This window comes from Bufo gargarizans, chromosome 1 (genome assembly GCF_014858855.1).
Source record: "Bufo gargarizans isolate SCDJY-AF-19 chromosome 1, ASM1485885v1, whole genome shotgun sequence".
In the NCBI taxonomy this organism is placed as follows: domain Eukaryota; kingdom Metazoa; phylum Chordata; class Amphibia; order Anura; family Bufonidae; genus Bufo; species Bufo gargarizans.
In genome coordinates this window covers 382,144,543-382,166,074 of record NC_058080.1, presented here as the reverse complement: position 1 = coordinate 382,166,074, position 21,532 = coordinate 382,144,543, and the positions used below count along the sequence as shown (strand labels likewise).

Genomic DNA, 21,532 nt, shown 5'->3' with positions numbered 1-21,532 from the left:
AAACATTAGTTACATAACCAAACGGGAAACAAGTTATGGCTTTCAAAGGTGGACTAGTTGGATGATGTACATGTATGAGGACTTGGATGCGTCACCACGTATGAAAGGCCAGACAAAACATAGGCTGTTGCCTTTTGTGCTACAATCTTTTCTGCTGTATGTTATGGGACCATCCTTTGGTGAGCGCTGCTGCATTTCTTAACCTTGCATTTATACATCACATAATGAAAGTCTAACATCCTGTTGTTAGTAAGGTCCATTCACATCTGCCAACACCACAACCATGACTGTAGGTTTTCCTGGTCCATTCTGTAACTGAGAATACTTCCTGATAAACAAGTAGCATAAAGTACCATATATGGCTTTGTGTATCTACTTTATTGCAGACTGCGCTTTGCACTATTAATATGTCAAATACAACAGATTTCATTCCACATATTTCTGAATCAGTTTATGTACGCTGCTCAAAAAAATGAAAGGAACACTTAAAAGGCTTGTATCATCTGGGACTCTGATCGTATATCACCAGGATATACCATCAAAGTCAGATAGGTGTTGGTCTCAGAGGTGGGACCAGCACCTATCTCTAAGGCCCCATGCACACGGCCGTGTTTCACAGCCGTGTGCGGGCCGTGGAACCGCGGCCTGGATCCCTCCTGAGAGCAGGAGCGCACGGCGTCATTGGTTGCTATGACGCCGTGCGCTCCCTGCTGCCGCCGCAATACAGTACTACACTGGTATGATCTATACCAGTGTATTACTGTACTGTGCCGGCAGCAGGGAGCGCACGGCGTCATAGCAACCAATGACGCCGTGCGCTCCTGCTCTCAGGAGGGATCCAGGCCGCGGTTCCACGGCCCGCACACGGCTGTGAAACACGGCCGTGTGCATGGGGCCTAAAACAGGACAATACACCGCGCATGCATAGAGTATAATGAGTCCAGCCGGTAAAGGATTCAATATGGACAATCACAATACATTACTAAGTGCCTTGTATTAACTTTCTCTACAGGATAAATGCCACTTGCTAAAGCAGACATCCTCAAACTGCGGCCCTCCAGCTGTTGTAAAACTACAACTCCCACAATGCCCTGCTGTAGGCGGATACCTGTAGGCTGTTCGGGCATGCTGGGACTCGTAGTTTTGCAACAGCTGGAGGGACGCAGTTTGAGGATGACTGTGCTAAAGTGAGATAACCCCTTCAAGGTGCATTCACACTGTGCTGACGAGCAGACAATTATCAGGAAGAAGGTGAAAGTGGAAAATTATCCAAAACCCACTTTTTCAGGACCAGTTCAGGTCTGAAGTCATTTTGTGAGGCTTACATAATAGAAACCACCCAAAAATGGCCCAATTTTAGAAACTAAACCCCTCAAGGTATTCAAAACTGATTTTACAAACTTTGTTAACTCGTTAGGTGTTCCTCAAGAATTAATGGAAAATGTAGATGAAATTTCAGAATTTCACTTTTTGGCAGATTTTCCATTTTAAACCATTTTTTTCCAGTAACAAAGCAAGGGTTAACAGCCAAACAAAACTCAATATTTATTGCCTCGATTCTGTAGTTTACAGAAACAACCCATATGTGGTCGTAAACTGCTGTACAGGCACACGGCAGGGCGCAGAAGGAAAGTAATGATATATGGTTTTTGCTGGACTGTTTTTTTTGACACCATGTCCCATTTGAAGCCCCCCTGATGCACCCCTAGAGCAGAAACTCCCAAAAAAGTTACCCCATTATGGAAACTACGGGATAAGGTGGCAGTTTTGTTGGTACTATTTTAGGGTACATATGATTTTCGGTTGCTCTATATTCCACTTTTTGTGAGGCAAGGTAACAAAAAATAGCTGTTTTGGCACAGTTTTTTTTTTTTGTTATTTACGTTCATATGACAGGTTCGATCATGTGGTATTTATATAGAGCAGGTTGCTACGGAAGTGACAATACCAAATATGACAATGGTTTTTTGGTTGTTTATTTCAGTTTTACATAATAAAGCATTTTGAATTTTTATTTTATTTTTTAGTGTCTCCACATTCTGGAAGCCATAGTTTTTTTTTATGTTTTGGGTGATTTTTGTGGGATCCCATTTTTGTGGGATGAGATGACGGTTTGATTGGCACAATTTTGGGGTGCATATGAATTTTTGATTGCTTGCTATTACACTTTTTATGATGTAAGGTGAAAAAAAAATGGCGTTTAGAATTTTTTTTTTTTATGGTGTTCCCCTGAGGGGTTAGGTCATGTGATATTTTTATACAGCAGGTTCTTATGGATGTGGCAATACCTAATATGTATACATTTTTTATTTAAGTTTTACAAAATAATCATGTTTTAGTGTCTCCATAGTCTGAGAGCCATAGTTTTTTTTTATGTTTTGGGCAATTGTCTTAGGTAGGGTATCATTTCTGTGAGATGAGATGACGGTTTTATTGTCACTATTTTGGGGTGCATAGGACTTTTTAAATCGCTTGCTATTACACTTTTTGTGATGTAAGGTGACAAAAAAGGTCTTTTTTCCACTTTATTTTTTTACGCTGTTCACCTGAGGGGTTAGGTCATGTGGTACTTTTATAGAGCAGGTTGTTACGGACGCGGCGATACCTAATATGTCTACTTTTTTATTTATTTTTTACATTTAACACAATAAAAGCATTTTTGAAACAAAATAAATCATGTTTTAGTCTCCATAGTCTGAGAGCCATATTTATTTTTTGGAAGATTGTCTTAGGTAGGGGCTCATTTTTTGCGGGATGAGGCGACGGTTAGATTGGTATGATTTTGGTGGGCATACGTCTTTTCGCTTGGTGTTGCACTTTTAGTGATGTAAGGTGTAATGGGTGTAATATTTTTTTTAGCACAGTTTTTATTTTTTACGGTGTTCACCTGAGGGGTTAGGTCATGTGATATTTTTATAGAGCCGGCCGACACCTAATATGTCTACTTTAATTTTTTTCCCTTTTTTAAAAATGTTTTTCTTTTAACTTTATTTTGGGAAAAGGCCGCTTTTTTTTTATTTTTTTTTATAAACTTGAAACAAATATTTGTTTTTAGACTTTTTTTTTTGTCCCACTCTGGGACTTCAACTTTTGGTGGTCTGATCCCCTTTGCAATGCATCACAATACTTCTGTATTGTGATGCATTGGCTGTAAGTGTATTACAGACTGTAATACACTTACAGCCTGCTTGCCTGTGAGATCCAAGAGGCTGGATCTCACAGGCTCTCCCGGAAGGCAGCCACGATGACTAACGAAGGCATCAGGCTGCCTTCCCTGCCATCGGGTCCCTGTCACAGCAGCACAGGGACCCAATGGAAGCTCCCACCCCCGCATGGACATCACACGTGCCGCGGTCAGCACTGAACACGGCGCATCAAGGGTTAATGCAACAGGGGTCCGGCTATCATTGACTGCTGGACCTCTGCTGCGGATCACAGCGCTGGTCCTTAAAGGAAACCTGTCACCGGGATTTTGTGTATAGAGCCGAGGACATGGGTTGCTAGATGGCCGCTAGCACATCCGCAATACCCAGTCCCCATAGCTCTGCGTGCTTTTATTGTGTTAAAAAAACGATTTGATACATATGCAAATTAACCTGAGATGAGTCCTGTACGTGAGATGAGTCAGGGACAGGACTCATCTCAGGTTAATTTGCATATGTATCAAATCAGTTTTTTTTACACAATAAAAGCACACAGAGCTATGGGGGCTGGGTTTTGCGGATGTGCTAGCGGCCATCTAGCAACCCATGTCCTCAGCTCTATACACAAAATCCAGGTGACAGGTTCCCTTTAAGTCACGGACATCTGCGGGTCATCTACGGGTTAAATGTTACTAACATGTTATCTTTATTACAAAGGGTGCAGCAAACACAGTGTAATATAAAACATGTGTATGCAGGTTTTTTTTTACCACTTTTACAAAATATTAATTTTCCAAATTTTTGTGGAAATGATTTTTTATTAAAATAAGGCCTCATGCACACGACCGTTGTGTGCATCCGTGGCCGTTGTGCCGTTTTCAGTTTTTTTCGCGGACCCATTGACTTTCAATGGGTCCGTGGAAAAATCGGAAAATGCACCGTTTTGCAGCCGAGGCCGTGATCCGTGTATCCTGTCCGTCAAAAAAATATGACCTGTCCTATTTTTTTTGACGGACAACGGTTCACGGACCCATTCAAGTCAATGGGTCCGTGAAAGAACACGGATGCACACAAGATTGGCATCCATGTCCGTGATCCGTAGGTTGCTTTCATACAGACGGATCCGAAGATCCGTCTGCATAAAAGCTTTTTCAGATCTAAGTTTTCACTTCGTGAAAACTCATATCCGACAGTATATTCTAACACAGAGGCGTTCCCATGGTGATGGGGACGCTTCTAGTTAGAATACACTACAAACTGTGTACAAGACTGCCCCCTGCTGCCTGGCAGCACCCGATCTCTTACAGGGGGCCGTGATCAGCACAATTAACCCCTTCAGGTGCGGCACCTGAAGGGGTTAATTGTACTATCATATCCCTCTGTAAGAGATCAGGGCTGCCAGGCAGCAGGGGGCAGACCCCCCCCCCTCCCCAGTTTGAATATCATTGGTGGCCAGTGGGGGGGGGGTCTGCCCCCTGCTGCCTGGCAGCCCTGATCTCTTACAGAGGGATATGATAGTACAATTAACCCCTTCAGGTGCCGCACCTGAAGGGGTTAATTGTGCTGATCACGGCCCCCTGTAAGAGATCGGGTGCTGCCAGGCAGCAGGGGGCAGTCTTGTACACAGTTTGTAGTGTATTCTAACTAGAAGCGTCCCCATCACCATGGGAACGCCTCTGTGTTAGAATATACTGTCGGATATGAGTTTTCACGAAGTGAAAACTTAGATCTGAAAAAGCTTTTATGCAGACGGATCTTCGGATCCGTCTGTATGAAAGCAACCTACGGATCACGGACATGGATGTGCATCTTGTGTGCATCCGTGTTCATCTTGTGTGCATCCGTGTTCCCTCCCTCTATTGTAATAAATCGTTGGTGGCACAGTGTGCGCCCCCCATCGGCCCCCCCTCCCTCTATAGCAGTAACAACATTGGTGGTCAGTGTGCGGCCTCCCATCTCCCCCCCCCCCCCCCCGATCATTGGCGGCAGCGGAGTTCTGATCGGAGTCCCAGTTTAATCGCTGGGGCTCCGATCGGTAACCATGACGCTACTGCAGTCCTGGTTGCCATGGTTACTTAGCAATAGTACAATAGTAGAAGATTCATAGTTACCTGCTTGCTGCTGCGATGTTCATGTCCGGCCGGGAGCTCCACCTACTGGTAAGTGACAGGTCTGTGCGGCGCATTGCTAAATGAACTGTCACTTACCAGTAGGAGGAGCTCCCGGCCGGTCACAGACATCGCAGCAGCAAGCTATGTGCCACCAACGATTTATTACAATAGAGGGAGGGGGGGGGGGGGCCATGGGGGGCGCACACTGTGCCACCAACAATTTATTACAATAGAGGGAGGGAGGGGGGGGCCGCACTGGCCACCAATGATATTCAAACTGGGGAGGGGGAGAGGGGGGGGGTCTGCCCCCTGCTGCCTGGCAGCCCTGATCTTACAGGGGGATATGATAGTACAATTAACCCCTTCAGGTGCGGCACCTGAGGAGTTAATTGTGCTGATCACGGCCCCCTGTAAGAGATCGGGTGCTGCCAGGCAGCAGTCATGTACACAGTTTTTCAGTATATTCTAACCTGAAGCGTCCCCATCACCATGGAAACGCCTCTGTGTTAGAATATACTGTCGGATCTGAGTTTCACGATGTAGCTCATATCCGACAGTATATTCTAAACATAGAGGCGTTCCCATGGTGATGGGGACGCTTCAAGTTATGTTCGGGTGTCCGCCTGGCCGTGCGGAGGCAAGCGGATCCGTCCAGACTTACAATGTAAGTCAATGGGGACGGATCCGTTTGAAGATGACACACTGTGGCTCAATTTTCAAACGGATCCGTCCCCCATTGACTTTCAATGTAAAGTCTGGACGGATCCGTCTGAGGCTACTTTCACACTTAGAAATGTTTTAACAATATAATGCAGACGGATCCGCTCTGAACGGAGCCACCGTCTGCATTATATGAACGCAAGTGTGAAAGTAAAGGGACTCCTGACTTTACATTGAAAGTCAATGGGGACGGATCCGTTTGCAATTGCACCATATTGTGTCAACGTCAAACGGATCAGTCCCCATTGACTAGCATTGTAATTCAGGACGGATCCGTTTGGCTCCGCACAGCCAGGCGGACACCAAAACGACTTTTTTTTCATGTCCGTGGATCCTCCAAAAATCAAGGAAGACCCACGGACGGAAAAACGGTCACGGATCACGGACCTACGGACCCCGTTTTTGCGGACCGTGAAAAAAAAAACTGTCGTGTGCATGAGGCCTAAACTTTATTAACTTTTTAGGGAGCATAACTTTTATAATGCAGTGGTATACCTGGTATTTTAATACACTATAGCTTATAACTGTAATATGAAAGGCAGTCTCTAAGGGCTCTTTCACACCTGCGTTCTTTTCTTCCGGCATAGAGTTCCGTCGTCGGGGCTCTTTGCCGGAAGAATCCTGATCAGTTTCATCCTAATGCATTCTGAATGGAGAGAAATCCGTTCAGGATGTCTTCAGTTCCGGAACGGAACGTTTTTTGGCCGGAGAAAATAGCGCAGCATGCTGCGCTTTTTGCTCCGGCCAAAAATCCTGAAGACTTGCCGCAAGGCCGGATCCGGAATCAATGCCCATTGAAAGGCATTGATCCGGATCCGGCCTTAAGCTAAACGTCGTTTCGGCGCATTGCCGGATCCGACGTTTAGCTTTTTCTGAATGGTTACCATGGCTGCCGGGACGCTAAAGTCCTGGCAGCCATGGTAAAGTGTAGTGGGGAGAGGGGGAGCAGTATACTTACCGTCCGTGCGGCTCCTGGGGCGCTCCAGAGTGACGTCAGGGTGCCCCAAGCGCATGGATCACGTGATCGCATGGCACGTCATCCATGCGCATGGGGCGCTCTGACGTCATTCAGGAGCGCCCCGGGAGCCGCACGGACTGTAAGTATACCGCTCCCCTGCTCCCCACTACTACTATGGCAACCAGGACTTTAATAGCGTCCTGCCTGCCATAGTAACATTGAAAGCATTTTGAAGACGGATCCGTCTTCAAATGCTTTTAGTTCACTTGTGTTTTTCCGGATCCGGCGTGTAATTCCGGCAAGTGGAGTACACCCCGGATCCGGACAACGCAAGTGTGAAAGAGGCCTAATGCGGTGTCTGCTGCACAGTCTAATAGACATACAGTAATGTTATTCCCCCAGCTGCAATGGCCAATGCTGGCAGAGGGAGCCCTCTTCCTCTAACTGCCTAAATCAGGGTTTCTCAACTCCGGTCCCCACCTACCAGTCATGTTTTCAGGATTTCCTTAGCATTGAGCAGGTTATACAATTAGTATCCATGCATCAGGACTTACCAGGTCTTCATTCTGTGGGATATTCTCAAATCCTGACCCGTAGGTCGGTCCCGAGGACTGGAGTTGAGAAATCCTGGATGCTGTGGTTACTATTTAGGGAAAATGTTTATTTATGGTAGAAAACTTGGGCTGAAATGTCCCTTAGCAGTGCTCTCTCAAATGAATGTTACTAAGGGACATCCGTCTTCTATGCTGATGGAAGACGGATGGCCCTTAGTAACGCTCATTTAAGAGAGCACTGCTAAGGGACATTTCAGCCCCAGTTGTCTATCACAAATAAAAGTTTTTCCTAAATAAGGTATGTTACAAAAATGTTCCCTGCCACTGTCACTACACATTAGCAAAAAAGTCGGTTATACTTTAAAGGGATTTCCCATCAGAGAAATTGATGGCATATTGCTATGATCAATGTCAGATAGGAACAGGTCCCATAGGTGGGACCCACACCTATCTTCAGAACAGGAACCCTGAAATGAACAGAGTTCAGTTGCACATGCTTGGCCACCATCTGTTTACGGCTATGGGATTTCCAAAAACAGCCAAACGCTGGCTTGACTATTTCCAGCAGTCCCATTGCGGTGAATGGAGAGATGGCGGTGCAAGCAAGGTGCGATACCCATTCACTGCGATGGGACTTCTGAAAATAGCCGAATGTGCTTGCTCGGTTATTTTTAGAACTTCCATAGTGATGACTGGATAGCACGTCACACGTGTGGTGTGCTTTTCTTTACTTTGGGTCCTCTAGAAAGGAGCTAATTCCAGAGATGGGACCCGCACCTGACATTGATGGAATATCGCTAGGACATGCCATCAATGTCTGAAATGGGAATACTCCTTTAATGTTTTTGCTTACCACTCCTTCACATCAAAGGCACATCGGCAATTGTATTACCAAAATTACTTTTGCTTCACATAGGTATACCAAAGGAAAGCTGACCATATCCATTCTATAGCTGTTAAATGTGTTAAAACTATGTACACACTAAACATGCGCCATGATACCAATATCTACATTTATAAGGAGTGCACAGCATGCTATGCATAAAAATATTACCTAGGAATACAACTTCAAATTTTATTACAAGCAGGAGACTCCACTACTTCTTTACTGGACTCCAATCAACAGCAAAGTTTAAATAAAGATATGAAGAAAAAAAAAAACGTAAAGAAACATGCAGCGAGGTACACTGGCAGCCAATCACAACACAGCATAGGATATATAAGCTCCTGTAATATGCAAATCAGCCTCTTTCTTTGCTGTTGACTCCAGCTAAGTGTACTGTTTTTGTCTTGTGTGACAGGATATTTATATAGGGCTGCAGCTAACGATTATTTGAATAATCGATTAGTTGCCGATTAATTTCTACGATTAATCGATTAATCGGGAAAAACGACAAAATTACAAAACAGAGGTTTATATGATCTTACTTGAAAAATTATGTTCAAAGGCCATATTAAAACAAATTGTGGACGACACTTATGGGGGATCTGTGGACGACACTTATGGGGGATCTGTGGACGACACTTATGGGGGATCTGTGGACGACACTTATGGGGGGGATCTGTGGACGGCATTTATGGGGGATCTGTGGACGGCGTTTATGGGGGATCTGTGGACGGCGTTAATCGGGGATCTGTGGACGGCGTTTATGGGGGATCTGTGGACGGCGTTTATGGGGGATCTGTGGACGACACTATTATGGGGGATCTGTGGACGACACTATTATGGGGGATCTGTGGACGACACTATTATGGGGGATCTGTGGACGGCGTAGTTATGGAGAGGGGGATCTGTGGACGGCGTAGTTATGGAGAGGGGGATCTGTGCACTGTTATGGGCATAACAGTGCACAGATCCCTTTCCTCATAACAGTGCACAGACCCCCCTTCCCATAGCAGTGCTATACACAGACCCCCCCTCCTCCCCATAGCAGTGCTATAGACAGATCCTCCCCCCTCCCCATAGCAGTGCTATACACAGACCCCCCTTCCCATAGCAGTGCCATAGACAGATCCCCCCTCCCCCTTCCCCCTAACAGCCCCGGCCCCGATGCTTGCATCTTTATTTTACCTTTTTACAATGACGCTCCCGCTCCTGTAACAGCCAGGCAGAGCGGACGGCGGCGTAACGTCACTCAATCACGTGACGCGCCTGCTCCGCCCACTTCATGAATGAAGGAGGCGGAGCAGGCGCGTCACGTGATTGAGTGACGTTACGCCGCCGTCCGCTCTGCCTGGCTGTTACAGGAGCGGGAGCGTCATTGTAAAAAGGTAAAATAAAGATGCAGCGCCCGCCCGCCCGCCCGAATAGCAACGAATCGGCGATTATTCGATAACTGGATTCGTCGACAACGAATCCAGTTATCGAATATAATCGATTACATCGATTAATCGTTGCAGCCCTATATTTATATTCACCCCCATAGATATTTACCACATATAGCTACTACCATGGTACCCCACTGTTTCCTGTGGTAAAGTGGTCCTTGTTTTGGGTCATCACCCAACTCTCATACACTTCCCTTTAGTGTTAGGATCTTACTTTACCACTTCCCTGCTACCGTCCTCCGGTGGCTTACTCCTCTCCCTCCGGTGAGTTTGCGTCTTCTCCCCCTGAGAGGACGCTGCTCTCCGGTGTGCAAGCGGCAGCTAACGCTGGTCATCAGCTGTGCTTCGCTGCACACAATCTCCTCACTACCTCAGGCTCGGCACTGAACAGATTCTCCCGCCGAGTTTCAGCTCTCTGCTCCATTTACCGGTCCTCTGGTGCTATTTTCTGCCCTCTGGTTGTATTACCACAAGTATCCTTTCATATAACAGTTATAGTTTTATATATAGTGGTTTTGCATATCTTATGTGCATTGTGCCTCTCCTAATCACCTCATACTAATTAGTAAGTCTCTTTTTTTCTGCTAGTAGTGAATTTTTCTAGAGCTCCTATCCTATGGGAATATTACACATAGAATTTTGTCATATGTTACATTATTGAAATTCTTTTATTCCTTGACAATTGTTCATATACAGGAAGTGCAGAATTATTAGGCAAGTTGTATTTTTGAGGATTAATTTTATTATTGAACAACAACCATGTTCTCAATGAACCCAAAAAACGCATTAATATCAAAGCTGAATATTTTTGGAAGTAGTTTTTAGTTTGTTTTTAGTTTTAGCTATTTTAGGGGGATATCTGTGTGTGCAGGTGACTATTACTGTGCATAATTATTAGGCAACTTAACAAAAAACAAATATATACCCATTTCAATTATTTATTTTTACCAGTGAAACCAATATAACATCTCAACATTCACAAATATACATTTCTGACATTCAAAAACAAAACAAATCAGTGACAAATATAGCCACCTTTCTTTGCAAGGACACTCAAAAGCCTGCCATCCATGGATTCTGTCAGTGTTTTGATCTGTTCACCATCAACATTGCGTGCAGCAGCAACCACAGCCTCCCAGACACTGTTCAGAGAGGTGTACTGTTTTCCCTCCTTGTAAAGCTCACATTTGATGATGGACCACAGGTTCTCAATGGGGTTCAGATCAGGTGAACAAGGAGGCCATGTCATTAGATTTTCTTCTTTTATACCCTTTCTTGCCAGCCACGCTGTGGAGTACTTGGACGCGTGTGATGGAGCATTGTCCTGCATGAAAATCATGTTTTTCTTGAAGGATGCAGACTTCTTCCTGTACCACTGCTTGAAGAAGGTGTCTTCCAGAAACTGGCAGTAGGACTGGGAGTTGAGCTTGACTCCATCCTCAACCCGAAAAGGCCCCACAAGCTCATCTTTGATGATACCAGCCCAAACCAGTACTCCACCTCCACCTTGCTGGCGTCTGAGTCGGACTGGAGCTCTCTGCCCTTTACCAATCCAGCCATGGGCCCATCCATCTGGCCCATCAAGACTCACTCTCATTTCATCAGTCCATAAAACCTTAGAAAAATCAGTCTTGAGATATTTCTTGGCCCAGTCTTGATGTTTCAGCTTGTGTGTCTTGTTCAGTGGTGGTCGTCTTTCAGCCTTTCTTACCTTGGCCATGTCTCTGAGTATTGCACACCTTGTGCTTTTGGGCACTCCAGTGATGTTGCAGCTCTGAAATATGGCCAAACTGGTGGCAAGTGGCATCTTGGCAGCTGCACGCTTGACTTTTCTCAGTTCATGGGCAGTTATTTTGCGCCTTGGTTTTTCCACACGCTTCTTGCGACCCTGTTGACTATTTTGAATGAAACGCTTGATTGTTCGATGATCACGCTTCAGAAGCTTTGCAATGTTAAGAGTGCTGTATCCCTCTGCAAGATATCTCACTATTTTTTACTTTTCTGAGCCTGTCAAGTCCTTCTTTTGACCCATTTTGCCAAAGGAAAGGAAGTTGCCTAATAATTATGCACACCTGATATAGGGTGTTGATGTCATTAGACCACACCCCTTCTCATTACAGAGATGCACATCACCTAATATGCTTAATTGGTAGTAGGCTTTCGAGCCTATACAGCTTGGAGTAAGACAACATGCATAAAGAGGATGATGTGGTCAAAATACTAATTTGCCTAATAATTCTGCACTCCCTGTATTCCTCATGGCTGAAGTAAAAGCGGAAGCAGCCTCAGACCCTCAGGGTCTTGAATTTTTGGATGAAAATTTAATCCAGTCTCTGATGGAACAAACCATACAAAAGTCAGTTCACGCGGCATTAAACTCTGCTATGTCATCTGTGCACGAGGTTATTAATAAATCTGTGGTCCAGGCCATATCTCATTCCGCCACTCTGAACTTACTTCAAGCAATTCCGGCCACTCGATTATTTTTTGGTCAGCGGAAGTTTCCGCATTTAATATGGCGCAAGGCCTTCCTAAACACTCTTACAAACGCCGCTTTATAATTACCGATCCTCAGCCCAAGAAACAAGCCAAAATAGCTAAAACTAAAGAGGATCAGGTTCATACTCTAACGCTACAGAAAAGCGTACATTCAGATGTCAATAGTTTACATCCCTTACCCTACGCCCCTGAGGAGTTAAAAACTAAGCGGGCTCTAAAGGCTTCGACATCCCGAGTCAAGCCCAAGAAATATATTACATCCCCGAGCAAATCTTCCTCGGATGAAATGGTCTCCTCCGACAAAGAGGAGAATTCGGAATACGAAGACGTTTCCGATGAGGAAAATGTTTTGGGCTCAAACACAGCGGATTCCGCCATTTTCGATGCCGCCGGAATCCCATTTTTCAATCCCAATGATATTAAACACCCCAGTTTAGGGGAATGGGTGCCCCAACCCCAGGTTGCCCAATTTCAAAATTTTTGGATAAGGAAACCTTTGGACAAGTCAGCCCGTAGCAAATTGCGGGCAGAGTGCCCTAGACCCACTTTACAATCAAAAGTGGCAAAACACCCCTGACTTAGATCCTACTTTGGGGAAAACCCCAAGAAAGATGTGGACTGCTCCTTCAAGATCGATTTTTGGATTTACTAGGCCCCTTAACAAAAATTCTAGATTTAACAGAGGAAGCCACAATTTCAGATGCCCCTATAGATTTACCAGTTCTAAAAGGCTGGGCACAAAGAGCGGTGTGTTTATTTGGCAACATTAATGCCTCCATTTGCATGGAAAGAAAACGTAGTATTTTAATGAAATTGGACCCCCAACTTATCCATATGGCATCATCTATGACAGTAACTCCCCATCAGATGGCTACCTTTTTGGGGATTCCTTTTTACGTAGGATTGTTTTCATCGCTTGACAAAGCACAATCCTCCATGCAAAAAGTTTTACAGGGTCGTGTTTTTGGGAGGGCTGGGAAAAGAAGAGGCCGATTTCCCAGCCGTCTGACCCACGAGAATCAATACCCAAGAGTCTTTCCCCGAGCGGACAGATATCCAGCTCCATCCCACTCCTTCAACCAAAACGCCATTTCTTCCCATTAGGGGCCGACCCTGGAGGGCGACAGGCCATAGAGGTTTTCCGAGAACCAGACCCTCGGCAGGCGAGTGTCCCCAGACAGTATTTTTCACAAATACCCCTAGGGGGCAGGATAAAACATTTCTCCCACGTTTGGTCTCTGATTACATCAGACTCATGGGTCTTAAAGAGGACCTTTCACTAGAATAAAAAATCTAAACTAAGTATACAGACACGGAGAGCGGCGCCCAGGGATCTCCCTGCATTTACTATTATCCCTGGGCGCCACTCCGTTCTCCCGGTATAAGCTCTGGTATCTTCATATGTTCGGCTCAACTGGGTGGAGCCTGCTAGCGTCTCCTTCTCCCAGGCTGTAGCACTGGCCAATCGCAGCGCTCAGCTCATAGCCTGAGAGAGAAAAAAAAAAAAAAACTCTCAGGCTATGAGCTGAGTATATAGTAAGTGCAGGGAGATCCCTTGGCGCCGCTCTCCATGTCTGTATGCTTAGTTTAGATTTTTTATTCTAGTGAAAGGTCCTCTTTAAATACAGCCTCAGGATATCAAATAGAATTCCTATTTCCACCAATACAAACACACTTACCTCATCCAATAACATTCTCAGAGTCAGACCGCAAACTAGTTCAACTAGAAATAGAGGAACTCTATTCCAAGGAAGCTATTATTCCAATACCCTCAGAATCCCCAGGATTTGTAAGCAATCTCTTTCTAGTGAAAAATAGAGATGGCGGTCACAGACCAGTTGTAAATTTGAGATTCCTCAACAATTTTGTGCTTTACCAACACTTTAAAATGGAGGGACTTCATCTCCTGAGAGACCTTTTGTTACCGCACGATTGACTGGCAAAAATAGATATCAAGGATACTTATCTCACAATACCTATGCATCCACTGTCCCAGCCATACCTCCAATTTGTTTGGGAAAGCCAGAAATGGCAGTTTACCAGTTTGCCTTTCGGTCTTTCCGCCCCTTGGTGTTTCACCAAACTATTAAAACCAATATCATTTCTACTGCGGTCCCGAGGTGTTCGTCTCATAATATACTTAGACGATTTACTCATTACGCCCAATCTCTGTCCCTCATACATCTCCACATTCAGTGGACCACGACCTTGTTGACCAATCTGGGATTCCTTCTCAATCTCAAGAAATCTGTTCTAACTCCCTCTCGGTAAGTAGAATTCCTGGGTTTTCTCATCAGCCATTCTGAGTCTCCCTCTTAGGAAGCTAAAACCATCCGGAGAGAGATTCGGTCAGTCTTAAGCGGACAGTGGATCTCACTTCGCACTTTAGCTCGGATAGTACAGTCGTGGCCAAAAGTTTTGAGAATGACACAAATATTAGTTTTCACAAAGTGTGCTGCTAAATTGCTTTTAGATCTTTGTTTCAGTTGTTTCTGTGATGTAGTGAAATATAATTACACGCACTTCATACGTTTCAAAGGCTTTTATCGACAATTACATGACATTTATGCAAAGAGTCAGTATTTGCAGTGTTGGCCCTTCTTTTTCAGGACCTCTGCAATTCGACTGGGCATGCTCTTAATCAACTTCTGGGCCAATTCCTGACTGATAGCAACCCATTCTTTCATAATCACTTCTTGGAGTTTGTCAGAATTAGTGGGCTTTTGTTTGTCCACCCGCCTCTTGAGGATTGACCACAAGTTCTCAATGGGATTAAGATCTGGGGAGTTTCCAGGCCATAGACCCAAAATGTCAACGTTTTGGTCCCCGAGCCACTTAGTTATCACTTTTGCCTTATGGCACGGTGCTCCATCGTGCTGGAAAATGCATTGTTCTTCACCAAACTGTTGTTGGATTGTTGGAAGAAGTTGCTGTTGGAGGGTGTTTTGGTACCATTCTTTAGTCATGGCTGTGTTTTTGGGCGTGAGCCCACTCCCTTGGATTAGAAGCAACCCCACACATGAATGGTCTCAGGATGCTTTACTGTTGGCATGACACAGGACTGATGGTAGCACTTACCTTTTCTTCTCCGGACAAGCCTTTTTCCTGATGCCTCAAACAATCGGAAAGAGGCTTCATCGGAGAATATGACTTTGCCCCAGTCCTCAGCAGTCCATTCACAATATTTTCTGCAGAAGATCAATCTGTCTCTGATGGGTTTTTTTTGGGAGAGAAGTGGCTTTTTTGCTGCCCTTCTTGACACCAGGCCATCTTCCAAAAGTCTTCGCCTCACTGTGCGTGCAAATGCGCTCACACCTGCCTGTTGCCATTCCTAAGCAAGCTCTGCACTGGTGGCACTCCGATCCCGCAGCTGAATCCTCTTTAGGAGACGATCCTGGCGCTTGCTGGACTTTCTTGGACGCCCTGAAGCCTTCTTAGGCCTCTTTCACACGGACGTCTTATTTTTGGCCCGGATAAGAGGCGAGTGCATTGCGGGAAAATGCGCGATTTTTCTGCGCGAGTGGAAAACATTGTAATGCGTTTTGCACTCGCGTGAGAAAAATCGCGCATGTTTGGTACCCAAACCCGAACTTCTTCACAGAAGTTCGGGCTTGGGATCGGTGTTCTGTAGATTGTATTATTTTCCCTTATAACATTAGGGAAAATAATAGCATTCTGAATACAGAATGCACAGTAAAACAGCGCTGGAGGGGTTAAAAAAATAAAAAATTATTTAACTCACCTTACTACACTTGATCGCAAATCCCGGCATCTCCTTATGTCTCCTTTGTTGAATAGGATCTGTGGTGAGCATTAAATACAGGTAAAGGACCTTTGATGACGTCACTCCGGTCATCACATTGTCTTTTACAATGGTGAATCACCATGGTAAAAGATCATGTGACGTACCATGTGATGACAGGAGTGACGTCATCAAAGGTCCTTTACCTGTATTTAATGCTCACCACAGGTCCTATTCAACAAAAGGAGACACAAGGAGATGCCGGGCTTCGCGATCAAGTGTAGTAAGGCGAGTTAAATTTATTTTATTTTTTTTAACCCCTCCAGCGCTGTTTTACTCTGCATTCTGTATTCAGAATGCTATTATTTTAAGGGAAAATAATAATGATCGGGTCTCCATCCCAATCGTCTCCTAGCAACCGTGCGTGAAAATCGCACCGCATCCGCACTTGCTTGCGGATGCTATGCGATTTTCACGCACCCCATTCACTTCTATGGGGCCTGCGTCGCGTGAAAATCGCACAATATAGAGCATGCTGCGATTTTCACTCAACGCACAAGTGATGCGTGAAAATCACCGCTCATGTGCACAGCTCCATAGAAATGAATGGGTCAGGATTCAGTGCAGGTGCAATAAGTTCACCGCACGCATCGCACCCGCACGGAAAACTCGCCCGTGTGAAAGGGGCCTTAACAAGAATTGAACCTCTTTCCTTGAAGTTCTTGATGATCCTATAAATTGTTGATTGAGGTGCAATCTTAGTAGCCACAATATCCTTGCCTGTGAAGCCATTTTTATGCAACGCAATGATGGCTGCACACATTTCTTTGCAGGTCACCATGGTTAAAGGGGTTCTGCACCTTCATTTAACTGATGTTCTATCCTCTGGATAGATCATCAGCTTCTGATCGGCGGGGGTCCGACACCCGGGACCCCCGCCGATCAGCTGTTTGAGAAGGCAGCGGCGCTCCAGCAGCGCCGCTGCCTTCTCACTGTTTACCGCCGGGCCGCCCGCCCACTGACGTCACGACTTGTATCAACTAGAGTGGGCGCGGCTAAGCTCTGTTCACTTGAATGGAGCTTAGCCGCGCCCACTCTAGTTGATACAAGTCGTGACGTCAGTGGGCGGGCGGCCCGGCGGTAAACAGTGAGAAGACCGCGGCGCTGCTGGAGCGCCGCTGCCTTCTCAAACAGCTGATCGGCGGGGGTCCCGGGTGTTGGACCCCCGCCGATCAGAAGCGGATGATCTATCCAGAGGATAGATCATCAGTTAAATAAAAGTGCAGAACCCCTTTAACAATGGAAGAACAATGATTTCAAGCATCACCCTCCTTTTAACAGGTCAAGTCTGCCATTTTAACCCAATCAGCCTGACATAATGATCTCCAGCCTTGTGCTCGTCAACATTCTCACCTGAGTTAACAAGACGATTACTGAAATGATCTCAGCAGGTCCTTTAATGACAGCAATAAATTTCAGTGGAAAGTTTTTTTTGGGATTAGGTTAATTTTCATGGCAAAGAAGGACTATGCAATTCATCTGATCACTCTTCATAACATTCTGGAGTATATGCAAATTGCTATTATAAAAACTTAAGCAGCAACTTTTCCAATTTTCAATATTTATGCAATTCTCAAAACTTTTGGCCACGACTGTAGGTCTGCTATCCTCTTCCATTCAAGTCATTTTCCCCGCTCTTCTACATTATCGAGCTCTCCAACGCTTGAAAACACATCACCTCAGGGAAGGTTTGGAATATTCGGACGAAGTATCCCTTTCCCGGATACCAAAGAGGAACTCCTGTGGTGGATGGATCACATCCAATTATGGAACGGGAAGGCCATCTTTAATTCGGTTACAGATCTGATTCTGGAATCTGATGCCAGTTGCAGCGGATGGGGTGCCCGATGCGGCTCCTTATCCACTGGTGGCAAGTGGTCCGAAGAAGAGGCGCTACTTCACATCAATTGCCTGGAACTCTTGGCAGGGTTCTTTGCCCTCAATAGTTTTGCAAGAGAGATCACACTGTTGCATTCTCTTGCGGATGGACAACATCTCTGCAGTGCAGTATGTGAACCGTCTGGGAGGCACCAGATCAGAAATCCTGGCTAATATAGCGAAAGAATTCTGGCACTTTTGTCTCGACAGAGACATTACGCTGAAGGCGATATCTTCCGGGCCTTTCTAACTCAGTCACAGATTGGAACTCTTGCTTACTAACAGACCACAGCAACTGGCGTCTAGATCCTATGCTTTTCCAACGCCTCGACTCACTGTGGGGCTCCCTCCAATTAGACCTTTTCGCATCTCAATTAAACAGTCAGCTTCCCAAATTCTTCAGCTGGCGTCCCGACCCATAGTCGTTGGGCACAGATGCCGTCCTCGACCTCTGCCCTTCGGGAACTCTATACGTTATTAACCAGAACCCAGAAATCGACAATAGTCTTGATAACTCCGTTTTGGCCCACTCAGTCTTGGTTTCCTCAACTCCTGGGGATGACCATAGACTTTCCACGCTTATTGCTAACTCATCAATCCATTCTCATGGACCCTTCCGGGAATCCTGATCCCTTAGTCTGGTCAGACCTACTTCACCTAGTAGCATGGCTCATCTCCGGTCAACAGAGTTTGATATCGGACTTTCACACTCAGCTCAGTATAGCCTCTCAGATGCTTGGGCCCAGGGTACCAGGTCTGCTTACAGATCAGCCTGTAGACTTTGGGCTGATTGGTGCTTACAACGGAACGTGGATCCCGTTCAGGCACCTATGGTACAGGTCTTGAACTACCCATCAGCATCGTTTGATGCTGAGTCAGCTCCAGAATATGTCAATAGGTAAACACCCCCTTGTCTGTAAGTTAATGAAAAGGTATGAAACTCCGCAGACCTCCTTTACCCAAGTATCATTCTACCTGGGATGTTCATTTGGTACGTAACCTTTTTGTCTCCTGGGGAGATAATGATCTCCTATCTTTAAAGCTCCTTTCTTTTAAGTTGGCTACTCTTCTATGCCTCCTCTCTTTCAAGAGTCTCCAAGGTCAGAGCCTTAGACATATCCCAGAGACAATTTTCCACACAAGGCGTATCCTTCTCCATTTCCCAGCGTACTAAGATCAATTTTCCCTCAGTTTTTTACCCCGCCTTTCCTCAACAAGAACATTTGTGTATTTTTCGTTGTCTCAAGGTCTATGAACGTAAAACTAAATCTCTTAGGCAACCAGCTCATTCCCAATTATTAATATCGTTCTGTAAACCTCACCTTCCGGTTTTACCCCCAACTCTAGCCAGGTGGATTAGGCAGTCTATGCAATTGGCAGGTATAAATACCTCCGTATTCGGGGCACCTCGTCTACAAAAGTTAGGCAGGCTGGTGCCTCTCTGACATTCTTAAGGTGGCTGACTAGTCGTCAGAATCCACATTCAAAACATTCTACTTTCGATTTGAACCTCATACTTCCATGTTCTTAATCTAAATCGCATAATATAGAGTTCAAGTTTATTACTCGTGTATTGTATTAGCTTTAAACATGCATATAATGGAGTCTCCTGCTTGTGCAGGAAAAAATGGATTTTATTAAAGACAGGAGACTAACATTATCCCACCCTATAACCCACCCTGTTTCTGTTCTCTTCTAGTTTAATATTCTTCTGGGAGCTTTGGATGATTTCCAGTTTTTCATTCAGGAAAGATTGATGACATGGGAGTTCGTTTTTTCTGTTTGATTACATCAAAGAAAGAGGATGATTTGCATATTACAGGAGCTTATATATCCTATGCTGTGTTGTGATTGGCTGCCAGTGTATCTCACTGCATGTTTCTTTAAAAAAAAAATCTTCATATTTTTAAAAACTTTGCTGTTGATTGGAGTCCAGTAAAGGAGTATTGCATATAATGTTCGTCTCCTGTCTTTAATAAAATCCATATTTTCCTGCACAAGCAGCTAGGAAAATCTCCAATTTGCCACTAAAATGCGTACTGCAGCCGAGTCCTTATGCAAATAAAGCATTTTCTACAAAAACTATAAGGGCTCTTTCACACGGGCGAGATTTCTGCGCGGTGCAATGCGTGAGGTGAACGCATCGCACCCACACTGAATCCGGACCCATTAATTTCTATAGGGCTGTGCACATGAGCAGTGATTTTCACGCATCACTTGTGCGTTGCATGAAAATAGCAGCATGCTCTATATTGTGCGTTTTTCACGCAACGCAGGCCCCATAGAAGTGAATGGGGCTGCGTAAAAATCGCAAGCATGGATGCGGTGCGATTTTCACGCATGGTTGCTAGGAGATGATCGGGATGGGGACCCGATCATTATTTTACCTTATAACATGCCTCTGTAGTGATCATCTGTATCGCTATTACTGCAGCATGAAACTGGTTTTACTAGAGAACAGATCTGTATATTTTACTTAGACTGAATATAGAGAGGATAAGGACATTGTAAAGTGTAAACTTTATTGATGCTTGTGTGTTTAGTGCAACTTATTTGGCACTGTGATCCATACACTGGTAAATATCTGGGTCATGGCGTCAAAAAACAACCTAATTCACAGAGAGGTCATTAAATGATCATGCACCACTTTTCGCACTTCTTTTCTGGAAAAAAATACTCACTATATGTAACAATCAGGCAGTATATGCTCTGATTGATTGGACGGGCGATTGATAACATGCACAGAAGTACATGTTACACCCCTCCCTCCTCATAGTCAGGATGTGAGTCATGCCTCATTTTTAAAAACAAGACTAGGATTGTGGTGGTAACTAGTCCACCAGAGAGAGGTACAGCCTGTGTGTCACAATGTGGTTCACTATGACAGTTTTGGCAGTGTAGGCTGGCTGCATGCCCTCTCGGATACTGGCTGCAGGCCGTCTTCTGTGTATGCTGGTTGCTTGGGGCTGCGTACTGGCTGCAGTGTTTTGTGGAACTGCTGCCTGTGAATGTTTGCTCTCCCAGTGTCTGCTTCTCTATGCAAGTATATAGAAATTTGCAGCACTCGCCAGTTGAATGAAGAAATCCGGTTACCCAATTTAAACTAGCAGCATATTAACAGCGAGGCTTCGACCACCTCTGGTCTTTCTCAAGCTTGGCTTGATAAAGACCAGAGGTAGTCAAAACGTTGCTGTTATTATGCTGCTGGTTTAAATAAAGTAACCGGATTTGTTCTATTACCCCATTACTACTACCCTCATACTTGGTATGTTTTTCCCAAATTGGGATCTGTAGTGCTGCTTATTCTGCATTGACCTGCTTCTCTATGCAGTTCTTATCACAGTTGCCGTGCAGGCTCCCTCGCGTACTGGCTGCAGGCTGACACCTGTGTATGCTGGTATCTTGGGACTGCATGCTGGCTGCGGTGTAGTGTGTGAACTGTGGCCCGTGTTTGTGGTTCTGGGACTCCTGTTCTGATGGGGTTAACTTCCCCTGATCTGTGTCTAGGTGTGGCTTATCAGGTGCCCTCGTTATGCAGC

General features: G+C 45.1%; 1 protein-coding gene across 1 annotated transcript in view; it reads right to left on the bottom strand.

The window, feature by feature from the left end:
- Positions 1-21,532, bottom strand: part of HAUS8 (HAUS augmin like complex subunit 8) — a 121,346-nt gene that overhangs the window by 82,776 nt on the left and 17,038 nt on the right. The window lies entirely within an intron of this gene.